This window comes from Tamandua tetradactyla, chromosome 14 (genome assembly GCF_023851605.1).
Source record: "Tamandua tetradactyla isolate mTamTet1 chromosome 14, mTamTet1.pri, whole genome shotgun sequence".
In the NCBI taxonomy this organism is placed as follows: domain Eukaryota; kingdom Metazoa; phylum Chordata; class Mammalia; order Pilosa; family Myrmecophagidae; genus Tamandua; species Tamandua tetradactyla.
In genome coordinates this window covers 20,213,496-20,226,625 of record NC_135340.1, presented here as the reverse complement: position 1 = coordinate 20,226,625, position 13,130 = coordinate 20,213,496, and the positions used below count along the sequence as shown (strand labels likewise).

The window sequence follows — 13,130 nt, the reverse complement described above, 5'->3', positions numbered from 1 at the left end:
TTTTTGAGCAATGAGAATATGCTGAAATTGATTATGGTAATGAATGAACAACTCTGTGATTATACCCAGAGCCACAGATTGAATACTTTGGGGTTGGATTTTATGACATGTGAATAAAACTGCTTAAAAATTTAAACAAAAAGTGGTTGGCACTCTTAAAGACTGTGCTGGTAACCAGAAAATAGAACTCTAATTAGACATACACTGTTATTTTGATATGTGTAACTATGGCCTCAACTTATTTGCCGACCCAAAGCTGTGCGCAAATCAGATGCCCCCCATAAAAGTATTTCAAAATACTTCAAAAGTATTCTGAAAGCATGCCTTAATAAATAGTCACTTTTCTGTAAGACCCGTCACATTTGAATGGAAAAGCAAAATACGTTGTCGCTTCTAATAAGTACAAAGAGGCTGACGACAAGGTAATGACTTTTTTCTCCCCTGGCACTGATCTCAAATATAATAATGTCTAAATACAATTTTTATCTATGGACATTTTGTTATTGGGTAAAAACTGAATTCTTAGACTTGTACTTTTAGTTTGCATCTCTCCATCAGTGTCTCAGAAATAAAGATGAGTGGGCTATGCTGAATGAACCGGACTCCTGCATGAAATGGTTTATGACAGATTACGATGTATGATGAGAATACAAAACCCTGATGATAATAGGCTTATTTATTGATTGTGAATAAAATTCATGAGGTGTGAAGCTGAAAACTGCACTGGAGGGAATTGGGCAGAGAGGCCATCAGGAAAAATGTGTCCAACACGTAAATGGAGCCAAGAGCTGCCTAATGGAGGCCAGGGTAGACCTGGAGACGGGCACAGGGAGTTGGAAATGGGAAGACGCTGCTGACCTGGTGGAGTCCTTGGGCAGAAAACACAGTCCTCTTTCTCCTCCGTCTCCTCCAGGCATGTTAGGCCTTGTGCGAGGCCGGGGAGGTGGAGCAGAGAGACAAGAATTCAGCCGGCTGGGGTCCCAGAATCAGCACTGCCACGAATAAGCCAAGAGACCCCGGGACAGGGTTTGAGTCCCTACTGGCTTCCATCTTCTTTCTCTATAAAAGAAGGTTTTATTCATTGAGCAAACATCACAGTGCATATTGCTAAGCCTGATAACACCAGGATGAGTAAAGTGAGGGTGCCATATTTACTGGGCACAGCAGCAACATAAACAACTACCGAACAAGCTAAGTACAGTGCAGTGCTGTCAAATGTGTAGCACCTCAGCACTGGGGCTTGACATTCCCCATGTCCTAAACCTACAGTTTAAACCACTAAATCATGTTTTCCAAACACTTAAAGATGCGAGTGAGCGAGCGAGCTCTCACACACACACAGCTAAAAAGAAGCAAAATATGCAAGGCTTTTAAATCCTAGGCAGAGCTAGGAAGGCTAGAAAAAGGGCTCTAGACCTGAGAAGTCATTTGCATTTCGCTGGGTGGTTTACACACTGGAGGGAGCCAGTCATCCCAGAACTGCCTCCTGGTATCTTCTCCCTCACCGACACCACTGTGGAGATGGCTCCAGAGCCTACAAAAAGGTTCTGCCCAATGTACACGGGAATTTTCCTTCCATGCTTTCATGGAACAGGAACAGAAACAAAGCATCTCTCTGTGTCCGTTCTCCTGCAGCCCCCACAAGCAAGTTCCCAGGAAGCCATTAATGGCAGCGCTTCCTAAGAGGTGGTTTCCAGAGAGCCCTGGCGGGCGGCGATTGAAGAGGAGAACAACTGGGGCTCCAATTCAGTTTAGTAACAATAAGGCTTTGAGTTGATGCATTTGGAGGACCCATTCTGATTTCAGCTGAAAAGAACGCAGCACAGAACCTGTATTTGTTTTCTATTGCTGCCTAATAAATGACCACTAACAGTAGCTTAAAACAACAGAAATTTAGCATCTCCCCGTTTCCATGAGGCGGGTATGAGTTTTATCTGCTCAGGGTCTTGCCTGAGGAGCCCTGGCTGCAGTGTCCCACCAGGTGAGGAGCCCACCTCCCACATCCCTCGTTGGCGACAATCAGTTTCTTGTGGTGGAGGGACTGAGAACCTCTGTTCCCAGAGCCACAGTTTCCTGTCACACTCTTCTCTCCACCACACGATGGTTTGGGTCTACAAAGCCAGTAGAAGAACCTCTCTGAATTCTTCTGTCTCTCATCTCGCGACCTTTTCCTAAGGGTCAGGCCCACCCAGGATAATTTCCTTTTCCATTAATTTTAAGTCAAACAACTAGGGACCTTAAGCGCACTTGAGAAATCCCTTTCCCTTTGCCATATACTACGGCAGTCACCGGAGTGCCGGCCCCTCACCTCTGCCAAACCCCAGTGGGTGGAAGTAAGCGACAGGTCCCTCCCTGCCATGCTCAAGGTGAAGGGATTATAATTAGGCTACTGGTGGGGTTATGGCAGACTTCCGCCTACTATGGAATCATTCATCATCTCTTTTTGTAGGTTATTTATAGTGGTTTCATTGGATGGGGTTTTCTACTGCTGTTGGAGAGAAACCTTCTAGAAACAAGCCTCCCTCTCCCAGGCAGTATGACTGCACCCAGATTTTGTCAGTATTGCTCTGAGGAAAAGGTGATGGGAAGATTTTTACCCCCATACTCCAGCAGCTTCCTATTCCTTCTACATCTCAGGATAAAGAGGAAGCAGGGATAATATAGAGATCTCACAATCACATCAAAATCTTCGCAGAATACCTGAAGTTACCCTAGGGAAGTTTACCTCATACAGGCAGATGCTCTGTAGAAAGCACCGCAGCAGAAGTTTTCGCCAGAGGAAGATCGCAGAGGCAGCTCAGGAAACCCCCTCCCCATTCCAAATTCAGTGCCAGCCACACATGACACCTCCTCCCAGTTCAAAGAAATGCTGCCTGCTTATCTCTTCCCCTCAGTGGCTTTACGAAGCCACCTGCAGCCTAAATCAGTAAGCTTCCTGTACCAACACCGCACTCCAGCACGGAAGGACATAACTTCCCGACATCATCCCTCTTACAGGAGAGAGGTTTGAGGTTGGCAAGAGGAGCGATATTTCTTCAAAAAACAAACAAAAATTCTGTTTTGGTTCTGCACTTATGTTTTTGACAGTTTTCATGCACCCACCCCTCCAACACCGTCTTTGCCTGGTACTTTCAGTCTCTCTTTTCTGCATTCTCTCTGCTTTGTCCAGTGGTGTTCAGCCATCACTTCCACCCAGCCCCCAGCCCTCTGCCATCCTCCCTGGGCCTGCTTCCAACACTCTCCTTTGTCCATGATATATTTATTTTCTAAACGGAGAAACCCTTTGCACTAATGAATAAGCGGTGCCAAATCACTCATCAAGATAGGAAGGATGCTCTTTATCTAGGGAAAGACAAATAAAAGGCATAAGAGAAAGGGAAAGAACAGAAAATGAAAGAAATACAGCAGGACCACACACACAAAAAAAAAGACAGACAAATCAACTGAATTTCTGGAACGGAAAACTAAATCCTCAGACGAAGACTGAATCTAGCTTTGGATAGGGAGAGATCTAAGACCTAACACATCTGACTAAAGGAAGATAGTGATTGTATAATAAAGACGACACTGTTAAAGCGGCAACTCCTATAGGTTTCAGAAGGAAGGAGCTGGCAGAGTTTTGGTGCCTCCCTAGGCTGTGATTGAAAAGAGAAGTTGTCCTTGGGCATGGTTCCATTTCTAAGAAGGAGGGCTTTGGAATCAGATGGACTGGGTTTGAATCCTAGTGGCTACTTAGCAACAGTGATTTTTAGCAAGTCACTTACCTATTGTCAGCCTCAGTTTCTCTTTTGTAAAGTAAAAATTGTACCCACATGTCACAGCTGTCACCATGGTGACCATGCTATAGGTAATGTCTGTGATGTAGTTAGCACAACTGGCACGTAAATGCACAATAAATGCTGTTGCTGATGTTATTAAATCTCCCCAGCTCCCAAGAGCAAGCAGCCTCCAGAATAATGCTCCTTGACTTTACCCACCTCCTTACTTAAATGTCGTGACCAGACAGGGTTCTTTGATTTGGTTTTAATCTACGGGAGGGAAGATAATTTTTTTTAATTAAGAGTTTCTCAGCCTTAATCAGAATACTGTAATAGCCATTTGAGGAGGAGCCAGGGAATTGCTGCTATGACCGAGGTCTCAGATTAGGATCTGGCAAGTAGTTTCCTTTGAGGATGAAGTTCAATGGCACGTGTGCTGGCCACTCACAAAGTAAAGGCAGAATACGGTCTTCGCATTTGTAGAACTGATATCCCAAGAAGGTCAGGAGAATCAAGTAGGAATGTTTTCTGAGCAGCCTTCCTCTAACTACAATGAGCCAGAGGAGCTCCCCAAGCTCATCTGGAAACCCTAAAAACACTGGATTAAGCAAAGCATAAAGAGATGAGAGGGACCATTCATAAGTTAAAACAAAAATAAACTTTCCAAAAAAGTAATATAAAATAGATTGTTTGTTTGGAAAATTTTCAAGCATACAGACAGCAAGTAAGATGCTAATTATCTGCCCTATAGTAATCCCCTTCACCATGAACCAAGTTCAAACCCTTTAGAAAAGCATCCTGCATTAAATCGGACTCCACTGCATGCATACACACACACATAAACACACACACACACACACACACTTAACCCATTTCATTACATCTCTGACAGCAGGTCATGAGCTCTGTTTTCCAGCTAAGGTCAAAAATCACCAGCTGTGAAGTAAATTATGGGGAGCAAAGACAAGATCCACATTAAAACCTCTCCAAAGCTTGACTCTCACACATGGAACTTCTAGTGGAGAAGTTCTTCAAATTTAGTGTGCCTAAGAAATGGCCTGGAATCAGCACATTCCGTTTTTATTCATTCAACAAAGATTCACTGGGTGTCTCATGTGTCAGGCAGTGGGGACACAAACAGGCTCCATCTTCACAGAAGCGCATTGTCTGGTGGGGGCCATGGACAATGAACAATGACAGCAGTGCACACTGCTCAGCCCCCATCACAGAGACGGCTCGTTCTTCAAAGATCTTGCCAGGAATCAGGGCGTGAGGCCGAGGAAAGATGAGAGCCGGCACTTACCGGACGACTGTGATGTGCCAGGCCATTTCCATACTTTACCTTTCTAATCCTGAGGCAGGTAAGGGGACCGCCATTTCACAGGTGAAGAACCTAACCATTTCCCCAGGTGGGTTCCTGCAGGCAGGTGGAGCCCACGTGTTCCTGCTCCACCCAGGGGCTCAGGCCCGGTGAGAATGGGCTTCACGCCAGACTCCACCCCTGTGCAGCCACACTAGGGTCTGGGTCAGCTAGATCTTTCAGTCGGCCAGCACACAAACAACTGAAGGAAACGAGCACGGAAATGCACGTGAGAGCAGAAATAAGCTCTGGACAGACACTGTTGAAGCACAAGGCAGCTACCTGCACCGCTGCCCCTGCTGGGCTTTGGACAAGGACCCCTGGGGCTGCGAGGAAACACAGCCACTGGAGGCAGAGCCTGCAGTGGACAATCACAAATCCCCCAACATCGCCCCGTGAGAAAGAAACCCAGTGCCGCTCGCTTCGTTAAATATTTGTTTTTACTCCTTTTCAGACAAGGTGGTTTTATATGCTAGAACATGGGAGAGAGGTGGCTCCTAAGGTCAACGTAATAGCAAGGGTTGGAATCAGCTTATGGTTCAAATCCTGGCCCTCCTGCTTACCAGCTGGGACCTTAGTCAAGTCACTGCACCTCTATGAGCCCGTTTCGCCATCTATAAAATAGAACTAGTACTAGAACTCACCTAAGAGGCTTGTTGCAGGAATTAAATAAGTCACTGAGTGTAAATGCTTAGCAGAGTTAACAGTCAATGATGGCAGCTGCTACGTTGTGATAATTGTTCTTAATAAGTTTTAGCTGCACATTTATGCCACAGAGAAAGTAAAGCATTTACACAGGATGCCTCCCTCACCTTCCTTCTGCCACAAATCCCCTGCAGTGTACCCGCCATTTCCTCTTTCTCACTGGAAATAAACATGTCTCCCTGCTTGAACACAGGACCAACCTTCCAGCTGCACCCTGGAGCTCATAACCTCTCACCTTCTCAGGAGCCTGACGCCTTTTGTCATCATTCATCACCTCTGCTGGCTTCTGTGTCTTCATCTTCTCCCTCTTCTTTGGCCCTTTCTATTTCCGCATTGAAACATACTTTAGTTTCTTCCTTCTTATAACAAAAACAAGCAAACAAAACCAAAACCCCTCCCACGTCCCATATGTCCCTTGAGCTATGGCTCCCACTCTCCACCTTTGCAGGCAAACTCTCAATAGCGTTTTCCAGAATCCAAAGTTTCCATTTCCTCCCACCCATTCACTTCTTGGCCCATTCCAATCGGATCCCACCCCTGCTCTCACCAATGCACTGATAGGGTGGCACTAAATCCAGTAGATGCTCTTCAGTTCTCTTCTTACTTGAACTCTCAGCAGCTTTCAAAGCAGATAACTTTCTGGGGACTGTTATCCCTCGGGCCTCATAATATCAAAGTATTGCTCAGTGTGCATGGCAGACTTCACCTTCTCTATCCAGGCTAAAGATGCTGGATCCTCCTGGCCTGCCTCAGGCCCTCTTCTCTACGTGTCCTGCTCCTTTCTTAGGTGACCTTCTCTATCCCCAAGGAGCCAACGGGCATCTCTGTACCTGTATGCTTCACCGTTTCAGACACCCCATGCCCCACACACATCTATCTGCCTGCCCACATCTCCATGTGAGCATCTCAAAGGCACCTCAAGCTCAGCAGGTTGCAAACTGTGGACTCCCTATTCTCTCTCCCTCCTCGGCCACAAGGCAGCTGACCCTGTTCCAACAGTCTCTCATTTTGAAATCTGTGCCTCCAGCCAGCCAGGATATTTAAGACAGAAACGTGATGATCATCCTTGATACTTCCCTTTCCTTTCTCCCTCCTTGTGTTAGTTAGATTCAGTTGTCAACTTGGCCAGGTGAGCATACCTAGTTCTGTTGCTGTGGACACAAGCCAATGGTACGTGAACCTCATCTGTTGCTAATTACATCTGCAGTCGGCTAGGAGGCGTGTCTGCTGCAATGAGTGACATTTGACTTAATTGGCTGGCACTTAAATGAGAGAACGCAATGTAGCACAGCCAAGCAGCTCGGCATTCCTCATCTCAGTACTCACAGCTCAGCCCAGGCCCTTGGAGATGCAGAAAGAAGTCACCCCAGGGAAAGTTGTTGGAACCCAGGAGCCTGGAGAGAAGACCAGCAGAGACAATTCTGTGCCTTCCACGTAAGAAAGAACCTCAGTGGAAAGTTAGCTGCCTTTCCTCTGAAGAACCAACAGAATAAATCCCCTTTTTATTAAAAGCCAATCCATCTCTGGTGTGTTGCATTCCGGCAGCTAGCAAACTAGAACACTCCTATTCATTCAGTTGTGATTCCTGCCCATCCCACCGACTAAAAGTTTAGTTTTCTTTTGAAATCTCTCCTCTTTTTTCTCCACTGCTCCACACAAGTCTAAGCTGCCTTTGACTTTTTCCCAGTGTTTCCGTTCTTGCCCCTCTCTATTCTAGTCTTCACATTCCAGCCAGAAAAATATTTTAAGTGCTGATTATATCATTTTATTTCCTGCATTTGAAATCCTTCATTGATTAAAGCTCTTTGGGTAAAATCCAGAGCCCTTAATGAATTCTAAACTTCTCTTCATCATCTGGCCCTTTCCTATCTCTCCAGCCTCATCTAACCTCTTTTTCTCCCATCTCCAAAAAACCCTTCTGAAGGTGGAATAACTTACTGAGCATCTACTGTGTGCCCAGGCACCATGGGTATTTCAAAGCTGTATCCATCCCAGCCCCTGCCCTCAACGGGCTTACCATCTGGTGGGGGTCAGGAGCCTCATAATAACTATTAGTACAAAGTAAAATGTGATAAATCACATAAGAAATGTAGCTGCAGGGGGGTTCAGAGGAGGACATGAGTGAAGATGCGATGCCCAGGGAAGGCTTTAGAGGCATGATGTATGCATGCTACCGTGTAGGATGGGCCGGACGGGGCTGCTCCCAGATGGGCAATGGAAGACAAGGAGTCTAGAGAAGGATGTGTGAAAGCAGGAGACATAACTGTTACGTCAGGTTAAGCAAGGGAGAAATGATATTGAGAAAGAAGGGTGTTTAATGCCAAGTACTGCAAGCTCCAGAAAACGTGGGCAAATAAAGAGCACACAGACTTCCCAACCAGAGGCCGCCGTGGATCTCTAGGAGAGTAGTTTCTGTGAAGGGATGATGACAGAAGCCAGATGACAAAGGAAAAGCAGCTTATGACAAAGCGAAGTCCAGGTATAATATACAATTGTTTCAAGAAGTATGAAGATAAAGGAAGAAACCCTGATAGAAAGAAGCTTGAATACCTAATATTAGTTATCACAGCGAGCACAAGGTATGCGAATTCCCACTGCAGTTGGGTGAAAACAATATAGGGGGTTGCCTCAGACCACACAGACAGTTGATGGGAATCCAGGCAAAGGAGGATAAAAAAAAAAAAAAAATAGAAGAGTGTCCATCCTATGTTCACTTGGTGAGACGCTCCCCCACCCCCGGGAGCAGCTTGGGGACCAACACGTGCCAGGGATGCCGAGCCCCACTCTCAGCACTGGCTGTAAAAAAGTACAAAACAACAGAAGCTGGTTGTAAAACTTAAGCAGATCAGACACCATAAAATACTTTGTAATGCGCCATTGAGGCGACCAAATAAGAGGCTTGAATAAATTTATATTCCAATTGCGAAACATTATAGTCAATTTAAAAACCCACAAAAGTTTTGCAGAACAACTATATAAATTGGAATGGATCTGTCACATTGTACATTATCTAATAGACTGAGACATAAAACAATTGGCGCTAACTCCCTCTCACCTGTTAAATCATCTTGAAATAGACCTACAAGCGCAACTCTCCATTTTTTCCCTTTCCAAAAAAACAAACAAACAAACAAACAAAAACACTGTGAGGTAATTCTCAGGTTAATGTGAATTTTATTTATTTGTTTGCATTTTTTTTTCCCCTCAAGACAAAGTACTAAAAGCTATCAGGGCCAAGAATTCTCATATCTGAACTTTCCTCACTCCTTGAATGCCCTCAACCTGAGTTTTGGAAAGTTTCTCCTCCACTGAGCTGTAGTGGGATTATCACCTAGTATCCATTAGAATTTGAAGAATAGGAAAGTAGGCCAAGAGTCAAAGAAAGAAAATTCTGTGTCTGTTTCTGTCATAGACTTGCTGTGATTGTTCCTTGAGTTCCAGTCCAAATCATTTAACTGACTCGCATAGGCAAGTGTTTAGGGAAACTATATAGATGTGAGGAAGCATGATCTTTCCCTCAGCTTTGTACTCATGTTTAAAACCCAAGAGCTAGCCAGAAAAGCAAAGTGCAATGCTTATGTAATTCTCACCATGAGCCCGTAAGATAGGTATGATTATTATCCCATTTTTCAGGTATGTCAAGAAAGGTTAAGTAAGTTGTTCAGTACTACACAGCTAGTAAGTGACAGTTATAGGACTTGAACCCAGATTTATCTGAGTATACCATATAGAAGATGGCTGTTGTGTGGGCAATTTACAACAAACTCTTCCTCCAATTTGTAAGAGGAAGATGGTCCTGAGATGGGGAAAATGTGAAAGTGGGTTACATGTCTCTGGATGCTTTTTTCTCCCACTAAATTATTCGAAACTCTGGGCGGCAGCTTTATCTCTCCGCTCCCAGATCCTAGTCAGGAGTCTGTATTCAGATGTGTGCTCACCGTCTAAACCAACTCGGCAGGTGAAATCACTGCCCTCCCCACTACGTGGGACATGACTCCCAGGGGGTAAATCTCCCTGGCAACGTGGGACTTGGATCCCAGATATGAGCTGGGATCCAACATCAAGTGATTGAGAAAGTCTTCTTGACCCAAAGGGCCTAAAGACAAATGAGACAAAATAAAGTCAGAGGCTGAGAGATTTCAAACAGAGTAAAGAGGTTAACCTGGAGGCTATTCTTATTCATTTTATAGCTATCCCTTTTTAGTTTATGGTATATTGTTGCTGCTAGGAGGAAATGCCTAAGAACGTTGAACTGTTTTCCCCAGTGGCCTTGGTTCTTAAAGACGATTGTATAACTATGCAGCTTTTACAATGTCACTGTGCGATTGTGAAAACCTTGTGTCTTATCTTTCTTTTATCCAGGGAATGGACAGATGAGAAAAAAAAAATAAGGGTAAAAATTAAATAATAAAGGGAAATAAAGGGTAAAAAATTTGGTAGATTGAAATACTAGTCGTCAATGAGAGGGAGAGGGTAAGGGGTATGGGTTTTATGAGTTTTTTCTTTTTATTTCTTTTCATAGAGTGACACAAATGTTCCAAAAAGATCATGATGATGAACATATAACTATGTGATGATATTGTGAACCACTGAGTGTATAATATAGTTGGACTGTATGTGTGTGAAAATTCTTCAAAAAAAATTTTAAAAAAACAAAACAAAGCATGTTGACATCTAATTTGAAACTAGCAAACAAATATTTCAATTGGACTTTAGGGCTGCCAGAAATTCTCCTTTATTTCCATTCCCCTAGACAGCTCTGTCCCATTTTTCCTTCTGAATTATCCTGCAATTTCTCCTCTTCCCTTCTATGAACTTCTGACCAGGCTACCTATTTCCATGAGAAAATAGCAGCAATCCACAGAGAAATTCCATACATACCTACTACCCCACTGACTTATTTATACAAGGGCTACCACCCCCTCTTGCCTCTCATACATCTTTGCAGCAACTGTCTCCTCTCTCTCCTATATCCTTTTTTATTTTATTTTTGTTTTAGAGTTTTAAAAGTTTTAGGCATAATTTAAATAAGGAAAGAGCACCAACCTTAAGTGTATTGTTTGATGAACTTTTGTACACTTATAACCTGTGTTACTACTGCCCAGACTAAGATAGGAAATATTACCAACACTCCTAGAGGCTCCCCCATTCCCTGCCCAAATCAGTATCCCCTCAGTACCCACTACTCTGACCTCTATTACTGTTGACTGGTTTTACAAATAAAACTTTATGTAAGTGGGAAAAAAAAAAGATCCTGTGTTCAGGTAAAGCAAGATTCTTACATAGATGAAGTGTTAAATCGTAGCTGACACTCAAGGATTTAAACAAAACCTTCACCTGAGCCTTATAGAGTCTGTAATTGCTTTTATTCTTACTACTAACCGAAAAATTCCTCTTGCTTTCCTTAGTTCAAATTCTCCCCCAATAAAGAGATGAATCCAGCACATCTCCTTTAATCCTGACTCAGAGCCAGCTTGTGGAGTGACTGCCCTTGGGTCATAATCCCATCTCCAAGCCAAGAGGTAAAGGGAAGAGAATGTGGAGGGGCTTCTCACACCAATGAATGGGTGGCCTGGGGTAGGGGCTGTGGACAGTGGGGAAGGGAGCATGGGAGGATGAGCTGGAGGGCACAGGGAGACATATCTAATTCAAAGGTGAAATAATTGCCCAGGTGGTTCAACCATGTCTCTTACTGCATGGATGAGAAAACTGGACCCAAGAAGGTGACATGATTTGCCCAAGATCACCCGACTTATTTGTGGCTGAACAAAGGCTAGAACTCAACTCAATTTGGTCTGGAAGTGAAATTTTCTGTAGCACATGATCTAACTCAACCTATCTGTATAGGTCATTTGAACAACTGAAACACAGGGGGCCCAGAATAAGAAAGAGGTCCTTTTATGTTGTATAGATAATTGTAATACCTGGATACATCCTAGAGTTTATTAGCAGATAATCAAAAAGTATTAAAAAAAAGTATTGGCAAAGTTCTTTTTTTAAAAAAGTTTTGGCTTGGAGATGGGATTAAACAGCCTCTCAAAATTCAGAAATAATAATCACCACTCTGGACTTAATGCGTCTCCCAGCCTAGTGCTTTATCTTCCAGAAGTAAGTTAACTGTCCAAAAAAACAAAGAGAAGAAAAGTGTAAGGACCCTAACTCAGTCATGTGGGGAGGAAAGGGAAAGGTGGCTCAGGTTTGTCCATGATGGATAAAGTTAGAGCCTCACCAACCCCTCCAGACTCAGCTCCAAGTTAAAGGACCTGGTAGGAGGTGGAAAGAGGGAGTGCTTGTGTGTAGGTAGAAGGGGGCAGATAGGAGGATTTTAACTCTGCCAAATCCAAAATCATCATAGATACGAGTCCCCTCATTTGCAAACCGAATACTCTGCTGATGTCAGTTTGTTGGTGTTGTTGTCATTGTTTTGACTTTTCTTATTGTGTAGTATAACACATATACAAAGCAAAGAAATAAAAAAGCAATAGTTTTCAAAGCACTCTTCAACAAGTTGTTACTGGACAGATCCCGGAGTTTGTCATGGGCTACCATATGATCCTCTCAGATTTTTCCTTCTAGCTGCTCTAGAATATAGGAGGCTAGAAGGCTTAAATATTTTTTTTATCATCACAATTGACTTTTTTTCCCTTCTTTTTTTGTGGAAAATAACATATGTACAAAAAAGCTATAAATTTCAAACCACAGCACCACAATTAGTTGTAGAACATATTTCAGAGTTGACATGGGTTACAATTTCACAATTTTAGGTTTTTATTTCTAGCTGCTCTAAAATACTGGAGACTAAAAGAGATATCAATTTAATGATTCAGCATTCATATTCATTTGCTAAATCCTATGTTCTCTGTATAATTCTACCATCACCTTTGATCTTTCCATCCCTCTCTTTAGGGGTGTTTGGGCTATGGTCATTCTAAATTGTTCATATTGGAAGGGTCTGTCACTAATATGGGGTGGGGAGATGAAACTACCTGATGTTCTGGAGAGATTGGGCTAGGTTTCAGGACTTATCTGGACCATCTGGAGGTTGTAGGTCTCTGGAAAGTTACTCTAGTGCAGGGAACCCTTGTGGAATCTTATATATTGCCCTAGGTGTTCTTTAGGCTTGGCTGGAATGGTGCTGGTTGGGGCTTGGCAGGTTAAGATAGGTAGCAAGGTCTACCTGAAGCTTATGTAAGAGCAACCTCCAGAGTAGCCTCTTGACTCCATTTGAATTCTCTTTGCCATTGATACTTTATTAGTTACACTTCTTTTCCCCCTTTTTGTCAGGATGGAATTGTTGATCCCATAGT

General features: G+C 43.5%; 1 protein-coding gene across 7 annotated transcripts in view; it reads left to right on the top strand.

Annotated features, from left to right (window-relative positions):
* The window catches only part of NPAS3 (neuronal PAS domain protein 3), a 927,883-nt gene that overhangs the window by 908,771 nt on the left and 5,982 nt on the right, over positions 1–13,130 (top strand). For all 7 annotated transcript variants that reach the window (XR_013162217.1, XR_013162215.1, XR_013162216.1 and 4 more), the window contains one exon: positions 11,232–11,345. The gene's annotated coding sequence lies outside the window, so the exon portion shown is untranslated. The remainder of the gene's footprint in view (positions 1–11,231; positions 11,346–13,130) is intronic.